Source organism: Branchiostoma lanceolatum, chromosome 3, assembly GCF_035083965.1.
Source record: "Branchiostoma lanceolatum isolate klBraLanc5 chromosome 3, klBraLanc5.hap2, whole genome shotgun sequence".
In the NCBI taxonomy this organism is placed as follows: domain Eukaryota; kingdom Metazoa; phylum Chordata; class Leptocardii; order Amphioxiformes; family Branchiostomatidae; genus Branchiostoma; species Branchiostoma lanceolatum.
This window is the reverse complement of record NC_089724.1, coordinates 30,943,858-30,955,949: the sequence shown is the minus strand read 5'-3', so window position 1 is coordinate 30,955,949 and position 12,092 is coordinate 30,943,858. Positions and strand designations below refer to the sequence as shown.

Below are 12,092 nucleotides of genomic sequence, written 5' to 3'. Positions count from 1 at the left end.
AGTGCCTTGTGGGACACCACATGTTAGCGTTTGCCAGTCCGACAATGCTCCACGGTACCTAACTCTCTGTCGTCTGCCCGAGATGAAACTACTGACCCATGGCACAAGTGATGGCCGGACGCCGAGATCGATCAGTTTATTGATGGCGGTCTCGTGGTGTACGGAGTCGAACGCACGCGAGAAGTCGGTAAGTACAAGTGTGGTCACGTGGCCAGGTTTGTCCGCTGCTTCTAGCAACTTATGCGTGAGAAGAGTCATGTAATGTGTGGTAGAGCGACCGCGAAGTGATCCGTATTGTTGTGGATCAATACTTGGGAGAATGTCGCGAAGACACCAGTCCGTGACAAATCCCTCGCACACTTTCGCAAAGATCGATGTCAAGGAGATAGGTCTGAGCTTCGTCAGGCTTGGCGGCGCACCCGGTACATATCCAATTCTCGATAGTAATGGTGTTATAGGCAAAGCAATAAGTGCATAGCTATGGTACCAGAGTACGTCCTCCCGTCCTCTGAAGGACATTGATTCACGATAACTATGGGGCATAAAGATATTGGCTCCGGCGCGCAGGCTGTGGCCCCGGCCTGCGCACAGGCTGATGGGATAGCCGTGACCTGCACCGAACCTTTCAAAATGGCGGCTTGAAGAATACACACAGTTCTGTGCACACGAATTTCGTGTCAAACTTTTAAAGATGCTGTACTTTTTGGAGTGCTGACGACCTACTAATCTACCAGAGCGGTGGGTGCCGACTAATTTGGACAAGGTATCAACAGTTTTGTAGCAGGTAAGGATGCCAAAACGTCATAACTTGTACGTCGATGGTCTTCGGGGAGGGGGGCTGTAACAGTGACACCTATTAAACTCAGTTACTGAGATATAATCTCATCTACAATCAGAAAAGTATCGTCAGTACGAAGTATATTTGGACCTAGGACGTACTTGTTTAACCACAATATTTCCCGTAAGATAATTTGAAATCGAGAAAATAGCGCTAGCCTGAGTGTCATCTTATTATTTTATCAATTATTTCAGATACAGACAAGGAGAGAAGCGGAAAAGAAACTACCATGCCCACTCGTAGCACCAAACTATGCACAGCCTCATTACTCGAAAGGGTGCCTACTGGCTGAACTTCAAGGTGAATATTCAAGGTTAATATTTCCAGGGCTGATATGAGAACCCTGGAACTAACTAGGATGACACTCGGGCTATCCTCGGTAGAGCGTAAAATTTATTGGGGCAAGTCAGTATATAGGTTACAGAATCTTCAGCAAGTTTCAGTTGGTATCCTCAAAAAGAAAGAAGAAGATGAAGTATTATGGTATACGGGCTAATCAGAATTTGAAGAAGGTATATGTAAAAGCCCCTACTAAGTAACTTACTTGTTGTTGTTGTCCTTGGTTTATGTCTATTTTTCCGCTAGACATTGTCACTTACTTACCATTTCTTTTTAACCTCCTTGTTTTCATGTAGGGATATGGGTCGCATTTCATTCATTCCCACTCCCTAGAATAAATGCAACCATTTACGCTTCACAAACATTTTAGCATTTCAATTAGATTAGCTATGATTGTTGTTAAAGCTCACTGCATCTTAGCCTCTACCAGTACCAGTCTCCACGGGTCGCTGGGAAACAGTAGACATTGGCCAAATAGAGTAAATTGTATGAAGGGAGTTGGCTACGGAGAGAGGGTCCAATAGGCAACCCTACGCCTGCGATTGAAACCCTCCATGGCCAAAGTCCCCCGGCAAATGTTCTCCCTATATCCGGCGTAGTTAGTCTGGTAGAGACTAACTGCATCTCATGGAAATATAGACCCTTTTATATGCATTTTTATGTCATACCTGGGCCGCAAAAACATTTGATATAGGTGTTCCGGACCATGTGATAATTTTCTGTATCACACAGGGGTCTAAGTTGTATCACACAGGCTTCTGAATGTTTAGAATGCATTTTGAGCACGCCGGTTGCACCGCCACCCAAAATTTGAATACCGGATTCGAAGGTTCGAGTCAATGGTGTTACAGTTTTTTGTTCAAGGACACAAAAGTCCCTCAACTTCTGGCGCATTCTATACTGAAATGTGTGTTTTCTTGGGTTAGTATGAAATTTATGAAATACAACATATGGTGTATTCTGGTCTGCATTACCCTCAGTCCCAGCCCTCCCGCTGTTTGTAAACCGGGTTACATTTAGCTAGCACATCAGATTGAAAATATACTAGATGCACATTCACAAGATACTTTCACGTAGAAAAATCTGTGTCGTTCTAAACTTAGTTTCCGAGTAGAGCTACGCGCTGTCAAACTCACTTGTGCTAGTGGGCAGTGATTACCAAGTCCGTTTGCCTGACCAAGCCAACTGCGCCGTAGTCCACTCAGAAATGTTGCGGTCTCAATCAGTCAATGATTGCTTAGAAATATATAGATTTAAATCATTGTTTATCAAATGTAATAGCACATCTTAATTGGTGATTTCTGGGCGTTTCCTAACATCAAAGAGGTTTGATAGATAAAGCACTCAGAAGGAAGGCGTGCTTGTCAAATATACACTTTAATGGAGTGGTGAACTTGGTTTATTGGAATGTTAGGCCACAAATCGGACCGGAAGTGTATGCTGTCTCATTTTTATATTGTCACAGTCAGAAATCGGAAAATGCTTACAAAAAGATTACTATAGCCTAGTATAGGCTAGGAAATGACATGAAGCTGCTGTCGTCTATAAACCTGTACACGTAAATATTAAATGAGCCAGCAATAATTGTGACATTCTTGGGACTACAGTGGGCAAAGTGGGCTTGGTCAGGCGGGCGGACTTAAGGATTGCCGCCGCCGGCTCGCACAGTTGGGTTCGGTGGTGCGCAGCTCAGTACATTAGCCTGCTCGGAAAGTATGTATAGGATACAATGATGCGGATTTTATCTGACATAAAAATAGGTATATTCAGTGTACTTAGACAATGTATTTTAGCAATTGTAGCAAGTCAGATTTCAGAAGGGGGCAACAACTGGGGGAGGGGGAAATCGACCTGGGGGGAAACGTCTTTAACAAAGGAATGTTTGAAATATGTTGCAGGCAACCAGTAGCCAACCTTTCAGACCAGCAGCCAACCATAGCGGACCTAATTCCCCACTTAGGAGTGAGGTTGGATGTGGTTGGCTGTTGGTCTGCCAGGATCTCAACTCAAAATACCAGGTACCAGGTTCCCCGCTTCCATAGACTATGCAGAGGCATGTCAGCTGCATTGAGAAGTGTACACAGGCTTAGCCTTAGCACTTACCGGTATGTCTTGTTCAATTGATTTTATCAATTGCTTTGATCAATTGATTTTATCAGTTGACTAGAAAGTGCATGTACTTGATGCTACAATGGTCCCCGGCCCTCAGGCATGAGGATGGGACTAGGTACGGTAAGATACTAGAAACTAAATGTATTTTTGCTATAATGGTAAGATTCAGCTTAGCCCTCAACACGCCTACATCATGTTCTACTTGATCTTAGGACTGACAACATGGTTCATGTACATGCAGTTGTGTTTTTGTCATGTGATCTTACAATATCCAAACTATTTAAAAAATTTTCTCCAGGGTCATGAAAGCCGGTCCCGTGGAGCCTTCCAAGAAAGGCTATAGAAGCCTGGAACATGAAGCTAGGTGCAGGGGAAGACAAGCAGATGTTGGACAGGGGGGATGAGGGAAGTGATCAACCACCTGCTTCAACAACACTCCTGCATACAGCTACAGTGAGAAGAGAGGAGAAGTGGGCTGCTGGTCAGTCATCTCCTCCAACTGGAAGCATGGCAGTTTGGCCAGTACATAGATGGAATACCTGACATTCCAAGAATGTATCTGTCATCTTTAGGTATGCCAATGGCCCAACCAGTTTGTAGACATTCAGGAGGAACTATCGTCTGATGGTGATGACAGTATATAGCTGTATTGGATATACATGTATGTGTATAATGCCAGTCCCACAATGAAGACATTTCATCGTATAGTTTGTACATGTAAGTCCACTACTGTGTTTTGCTAATAACACCCTAGTACCCATTTCTTTGTTGCAGTTACATTGAAATGAGAAGTAAGAGATTGTCATCATAGAGGAAGGACTGTCCATCAGTCTGCGCCAAGTACAGCATCATTTAGGCATGTGTTCCTGTTAGTAATACACCAGCAATGTTAAACATGGATGGAATGGATATTGTTAGATGAATAGACATTGGAGGACAAACTGTGTACATGTACTCTTCAATTAAGGACACATTTTCTTACCCTGTATTTTATCATATTTTGACTAGGAACAACAGCATTCTTCCATGGTTGAGTTTCATATCCTTGTACACCAGCTATTCGGTTAAGCTGAACAGTACTGCAAGTCCAAACATGCTATTTAGCTGCTATATGTTTTGTTTTATATATCAGCTAGCAGGGTCCACTTTGCGATTGGAACATTATGGTGGCAAGTACTCGCAGTTCTTTTTTTCAGGCCCAATTTTGTGTGACCGTTCCATCAAATCATTATACTGCTCGGCACCTTTTCTTGTAGTATTACATTAGGCCATGTTGCTTTGATTATACAGATTACATCCTCTGGGATACCCAAAACCGATGTGAACATGCGAATATGAACACAATATGAATGGTGGCTTGTAAAAATGTTATTTTCAATACATGAATATCAAAGCTGAACAATTCCTTTTCAATCTATTGTAAGTTGTCTTTCGTGTACATTGTACTTAAAGCTTTAAGGATATAGTACAAAACCTGTTAATGTTGAAATTAGCCCGGAATGAACTTGAAATGAACTGTCTTCACCTACATGCTGTACAAAATAAAATGTATATACCTAGCCTCACAATTGGGATCTGTATTTTCAGTGATACATGCACAAGCTAATGGATCATTTTAAAACCTGAGACGCCATTTAATGTGCACCACTTCGTATAAAAGTTGTACCTTTACGTGTACATGTGTGTGCGGATAGTTGTTGTGATGATGAAGAGACAAGCCACTGATCAAAGGAGTGGTTGTATTTTATCAAACAATCGTTAACTAAAGTCCCATGATCTAATACCCTCACCAAGTAATGTTATCCCTTAAATAATACGCTGATAATACGCTACAAAATTTACACCCTGTCTCAAGAGCTATCTGCCTCTAAAATCACGGCCATAGCATGTCCACGGCACGAGATATCAAACAAGATATGAAAGTGTCGTTGCAGTACCCCGGAAACCCACTAGGACGCCTATTATCAAACCTTCGTTTTCCAGATACTAGTACCTTCTGGAGTGACTTGGCAATCAAAAATAATTAAGCAGCACCGAAAACATGACTTTCTTGACATTTCTTTAATACGGTGTATGTGTTTCTTTACATCCGTATTCCATATTCAAATCAACACATTCAAGTAAATATATATTTAAAACTGGGATAACATACAATGCTGGGTAGCTGTAAACAACTTCAATTTCCCTGCAAAGAAAAGGGTCATAAAACGATTCTAGATCTGTCGTTATCGATCAGGAACTCCGTACAACTCATATTTGACAAATAAACGCAGGTTAGACATACTTCCAACCGGGATTGCCTACGATATAGTGGGTACAAGAAACTGACTTTAGTTTTCCTGTAGATAAAACGCACTATACACGGTACTCCGCACTGCAGTATGCTGAAGCGTTTAGAGTCATAGATCGTATATAAATCAACGCAGGGTCAAAATATTTCAATCCGGGATAGTCAACAATACTACGTACCTGAAAATAACTTCAGTTTTCCTGTAGATGAAACGATTCTTTTGTAATCGATCGCGAACATGTTTTTTTCTCAGTCGCACATAACAGTTACCGCGGGGTCGCACGCACTACACACTTTTCGGTACTCCGCAATGCAGTATGCTGAAGCGTTTAGAGTCATAGATCGTATATAAATCAACGCAGGGTCAAAATATTTCAATCCGGGATAGTCAACAATACTACGTACCTGAAAATAACTTCAGTTTTCCTGTAGATGAAACGATTCTTTTGCAATCGATCGCGAACATGTTTTTTTCTCAGTCGCACATAACAGTTACCGCGGGGTCGCACGCACTACACACTTTTCGGTACTCCGCAATGCAGTATGCTGAAGCGTTTAGAGTCATAGATCGTATATAAATCAACGCAGGGTCAAAATATTTCAATCCGGGATAGTCAACAATACTACGTACCTGAAAATAACTTCAGTTTTCCTGTAGATAAAACGATTCTTTTGTAATCGATCGCGAACTTGTTTTTTTTTTTTCAGTCGCACATAACAGTTACCGCGGGGTCGCACGCACTATACACACTTTTCGATACTTCGTACGGCAGTATGCTGAAGCGTTTATAGTCATAGATCGTATATAAATCAACTCAGGGTCAAAATATTTCAAACCGGGATAGTCAATAATACTGGGTACCTGAAAATAACCTCAGTTTTCCTGTAGATAAAACGATTCTTTTGCAATCGATCGCGAACATGTTTTTTTCCCAGCCGTTCTCGAGCTCGGCGGCGGGCACTATTTAACTGTACGGTGGACAAGGCACTTCGTGTCGTGATGGCTTATTGCTGTTGTGTAACCATGGCCTTTTTTAATTGTTTTGAGTTGGGAAAAATTTGGCCATGAATTGTAGCATACTGGAATCAATCAGCCAGGCTTACAATATGATTTCCATCGTAATGGGGGCTTGACTAAAATCATGATGTTACTGGAAGAATGCAAGGAGGATCACAACAGGTGAAACCCAAGTCAGGTATCGACACTCCTGGGCCAGTTGATACAACCACGAGAGGTGAAGCCATGCCCGGCGTCGTCAGCCCCATACATTCTGAGGAGAATGACTGTGGGCCGAGCAAATACATGTAGCTAGACAGAGCTCAACAGGATGATGCCTTTTCTTTCATAAGCTGTTGAAATATTTCATTCCAGGTTGTTAACACTCTTTGATAGAGGTATTACCTTCTATTCCAAGAATTTTGCTTTAATGTGCTCCCAACGTTTTATAGTGGAGCACCTACATTTTTCCTGCTTCGCCCAATTTTTAGGGCTAGTAGTGGTTATAAGTAAAAAAGTTATAAGTAATTAGACTGACTTATTATCATTATGTAGCCAAATGATGTTGACCAATTGGGAAGGCTGCATTTTGCCATAACGATTTGCCATCAGTATTACTCCATTATGATTCCTTTTTGTCTGCTGGCTGTACATGTACAATATGGTGGGGGGAGGGGTGAAGTTAAAAAGTAAGATTGATAAATGATGTCCTTGTTTATAGAATTTACCTTCGCTGATTTTGATTGAATCTGCTTTTTACCATATTTTGAAAGAAACAAATCTGAATATACTGAAAGTGGACCTGTAAATTTTAACTTGACCTATGAGTATGTATGACTTGACAAATGGATCAAGTTCTGTAAGATTACAAGATGTATACATGTATTTTACGTAGGGCTTCGCTCACTCTGTGGTTTAGGCGTTGGTTACAGGAACCAACCATGCCCAACACAAGGCTATATTACCACAATATCCATTGTCAATAAACACTATCTATTATCCAGAATATGATCTTTGCATTCTTATCCATAGTGGACCTGTCTTTGAGTCAAATGTGAAATGACATGTACCCTTCTATGCACATAATTACCAGTCAGGAAAAGACACAATCACCACTAGGACTGAAATGTCAGAAACGTCAGTAACTTTATTGAAACATTTCTTTATCTATTAAAGAACTGATGTTGAAAACATCACTTACAAGGCTACAAACAAATAGCAGTAGTTCTTTGGAAAATATATATATAATGTGATAATATATAACAAACAGGCCATAGGACGGACTAAAAATACTCCACATGACTTTTACACTTTTTCACCAAATGTATGAACTGTTTTCTCAAAGCTGGTTTTAATGTAGATGTAGCTTGCCAGGACCATCATAATGTTAGCAGACAGGGAAGGGGTGGTTCAGTTGGGCCTGCTGTCTTCATGCACATCAATGGTTCAGCCATGTGTTGACTTCCACGGTGTGACTTCTGGGACCTGTGACAGGAAAAAAGGAAGAATTTAATTTAAATCATGTCCTACATGTAGATTCAACCATACAGTATGCAGTATTTTACCTGTTACAGGGAGTTACAATGTAAGGAGATTGTCGACCACTGTGGATACTCCTACCCATGATTATAAATTGATAGTTTAAACTGTGACCCTGAACATATGTGTAAATCATTAAGGACATTTAACGCTTTCACATATGTACATTCAAACTTTCTTCCATGATTTGTCAATTGATCCTGGTAAGCTGAGATTTTACAGACAATGTAAAACCGTATATTGTATTGAGAAATATCTTGAACTTTGTGACTTTGAGCAGCGCTCTGCTACCTATAAGATTAGAATCACATGTAGTTTGTCTTCCACTGCCTCAAAAGAAGTCAAACCCAACAAAACTAGCACCATGTACATTTTAGAATGTAGCATAACAATCATATAGGTCATCATTTAGAAATCTTTTTCTAACATTTCACAGTTGGCAACTTTCCATACACTGAATATGGCCTTCGGGAAAAAGGGAGCTACCTGGTACACTGGTACAAGGGCTAGGCTAGTGGGTTGGGGTACCTCAGCAGGCTACCATTTCTTGGCTTCAACCCTATAGCTATGTACTAGTATGGGAGTTTGGACTCTTATACTCATGATCAGTATCTCCTTGAGGAAAAAATGGGTCAAGCTGTGGGTTATCCTGATTGAATCACGGTTATAGCGGTCGCCCAACACTGGTCAGCCCCTAAAAAAGGTCCGGACAGCAGGGATTTGCGTAAAACAGAATACAGCTAGATGTGGGTGGGTTGGAGGGAAGGCACCTGCTCATCATATTGCTGGGAGATGAGGGTAGGGGGTGGTGGTTGGTGGCAGCAATGAAGATCTCGACCAAGACTGGTAGAAAAGCCATCCATTATAAACAAAATTCTATAATATACAATTTAGAGTGTAAGGGGAGGGGTACAAGTAGAAAATTAATAAATAAAACTGGAAGTTGGATGGGCCAAGCAATGAGAGAGCCATTGTATGACACAAATTCAAAACTACTCAGAGTCTCACACTAACTGAGTGTGCCTGAATGCATTAGCTTGGAGTCCAGTCTTCTTAGCTTTAGTCCGCTACTCCTTGACGAGGAGCACAGCTTGGGTAGTGGACTAAAGCTAAGAAGGCTGGACTCCCAGGTATAAATGTGTGTGTGTTTGTACAATGTTTAGTGTCATTTGTGTTGTTCCTTTTTTTGTGCAGGATACACATGCCACTATGCTGTATCCTGTAGGCCTGACTAGCAGTATACTAGTATTGTATAGGTACAGGGAAGATAACCGTGTATTCCATGTTTAAAAGACTGGTCCTGTCTGTGTTCACTGTGGTGCATGCTCATTGCCCATCCCCCCTCCCACACACACATCCATTCCCATCCCCCCTCCCACACACACATCCATTCCCATCCCCCAGGTAAGGGGAAAGACAGGTAACGTTACCACATTCTATAGTATTCTCCAAGCAGGTTTCAGTCGAGTAGGGTAGGAGTGTCCGGGATTTTTAATGTCTCTCTCCGTTCATATTTGCCACCAAATGCATAAGGGTGGGGCATTCCTTTCAGAATCAGTGTCGCTGTCCCGCCCTGCATACCATTAATTCATTGTAATTCATTCATTGACACTTGGGGTAATTGTCCAGCCAGCCGTGCTGGCCCCATGCTGCCCCCATGCTGCTGTCTTCATAGCTAGTGTTTTTTGTTGTTTTTCGTTTACAAACACTTCAATTTTCCCCAAATATGACAAAAGAATGAAAGCAACGTATGTGAAATAAACGTGTTTATGTTTTGAACTGTAATTAAATATTGTTGCAAAAGTAGCCGAATGTCAGAGCACTATGAGTTTTTTTTCTCCAGGAACTTAACCAGTACCATCTTGTACCGACTGATACACAAACAAATCAATAGCAAATCAAGTACAATGATGTATCAAAATCACGCGGTCAGCTATGGGGAGAATGAAAGAGCAGAAAACAGACATGCATTTACAAAGTTTACACACACGTTGGACTGTGGCAAGACCAGAGACACCCACAGCGGGCAATCAGAAACTATGAACAGTAAATCTAAACTGTGTCAGACTCCGTGCCTGTTACAAATCGGCCATAATGTGTCAGAGTCATTATATCTAAAAGGCTTGAAGCATTCTGTTCTGTCACAGAGGTGAGGGGAGAGAGACTCGATATCTCCAGGGCACTGTGAGTGAACCCCACCTACCCAGAGAGCTTAGCCTGCTCGGGGTGTTGGTTCACCCCATTGGATTAAACTACGGTGGCAGCGAAACTACAGTGGCTGCGAAACTCTATATCAGTATATGGCAGCTAAGAAGACAATCTGACAGAAGCGGGTCAATATAGCAGACTGGGCCCGGTAGAACACACCTAAGCCGACCCGTACAGACGGGTGACCAGGCTAACCCTGCTCGACCAGGACCTCTGCTTGGAGAGTAACCCCAATCCCCCAGCAAAATATTCAGTACTAGCTGTCTTCCCGACAGCCCAACCTCACATTGAGATTATTGACCCATCTTTTCCTCACGATATTCTATTAAAGGCCAAACCCCCATGAAAAACCCCTGGGTGCGATGCCCCAATCGGGCTTTGCCCAGTATTGTATATAGATAGAATAGCCTTGGGGCCCAGAAAGGGTATCGTGTTGAGGTAAAACACCCCCACTAGCCCAGCTCACCTTTTTCGGGAACCCACAGTTAACAAATGTCACGAGCATATGTATATTAATATTACAATCAGGAGAGGGCTGATACAGTGATACTGGTTAGGTATTTCTATCTCTGTCGTTGTATTCAAAAGGTTAAAGCATAGTCGCTACAAGGAGTCTTGAACTATATGATTTGTACCAGTCAGGAAAAAAACACATCCAGTTTCAGTTTGTGTTTAGGTAGTACTGTGCATCGTAAATATCGTTGTGATGGCACACATCCTCGCATTGTTCACCTTGACACATGCATTATGGTTAGTATAATATTTGCAGGTGACTGGGTACAACAACCAACCAAGGGACCTTCTTGACCCGATAAAGAACGTTATAGTCTTGGTTATGGTCCGCCAATGTAAAATTATATGGCTGTCAACACATATAGCGTACCATTACAGTATAACTGTTATGCGATCAAAGGGATTCGGGATATATTTGTCCTTACCTGCATCGATGCAAGGAGATACAGAGCAAATGTTACTTGCAACAAGCAGTTTTTTTTGTCTTACCTTTTGGGTTGTTAATTTCCCATTTCCTCCGTATGTACTGTAGTGGTCCATGTGCCCTGGTCGTCCTCGGCATCGCAGCCTAGTCTCCGAGCAGACCTACGGGTTGGCAAAGACCGTATCCAACAGGCAGAAGGAGTTTTCATAGCCAACCCAAGATTGCACTATAAGCTCCTTCTTCCAGTTGGATACGGTCTTCTTTGCAATCCATTGGGTCTGGTTGGAGACTAATCGCAGCCGCCATTTTGAAAGGTTCGGTGCAGGTCACGGCTATCCCATCAGCCTGTGCGCAGGCCGGGGCCACAGCCTGCGCGCCGGAGCCAATATCTTTATGCCCCATAGTTATCGTGAATCAATGTCCTTCAGAGGACGGGAGGACGTACTCTGGTACCATAGCTATGCACTTATTGCTTTGCCTATAACACCATTACTATCGAGAATTGGATATGTACCGGGTGGGCGGCGTCTCCTTGGGAACTGGGACCACGTCTGCGTCCTTCCAAGCGTCAGGAACCACACCTTGACTGAGCGACGTGTTCATTATGTTACACAGCGGTTGACACAGTTCGAAGGCAAACTCACGGATGATTCTGGGTGAGATGTCATCACTGCCGGTGGCTTTTCCAATTTTAACATTCTCCAACCTATGAAGCATATCCCAAAACGAGACAGAGGGTGCTGGTGCTGGAGCAGGAAGGTAGGCTGGGAGCTCTTCCAGTTGCAGCGGCGCGTGCTGTTGTGATGCTGCTGCCAGATGGGAGTTGATAGCA

At 42.4% G+C, this 12,092-nt stretch overlaps 2 long non-coding RNA genes across 2 annotated transcripts; one reads left to right on the top strand and one right to left on the bottom strand.

Moving 5' to 3' along the window:
* Positions 1-417: 417 nt before the first annotated feature.
* Positions 418-4,857, top strand: LOC136431401 (uncharacterized). The gene is made up of 3 exons (XR_010755047.1): positions 418-784; positions 1,033-1,138; positions 3,588-4,857. It is a non-coding gene; the product is annotated as an uncharacterized lncRNA (long non-coding RNA).
* A 2,846-nt stretch (positions 4,858-7,703) lies between these two features.
* Positions 7,704-11,779, bottom strand: LOC136431400 (uncharacterized). Its single transcript, XR_010755046.1, has 2 exons — positions 11,326-11,779; positions 7,704-8,061 (listed from the first exon to the last, which is right to left on the bottom strand). It is a non-coding gene; the product is annotated as an uncharacterized lncRNA (long non-coding RNA).
* Between the last annotated feature and the right edge of the window lie 313 nt (positions 11,780-12,092).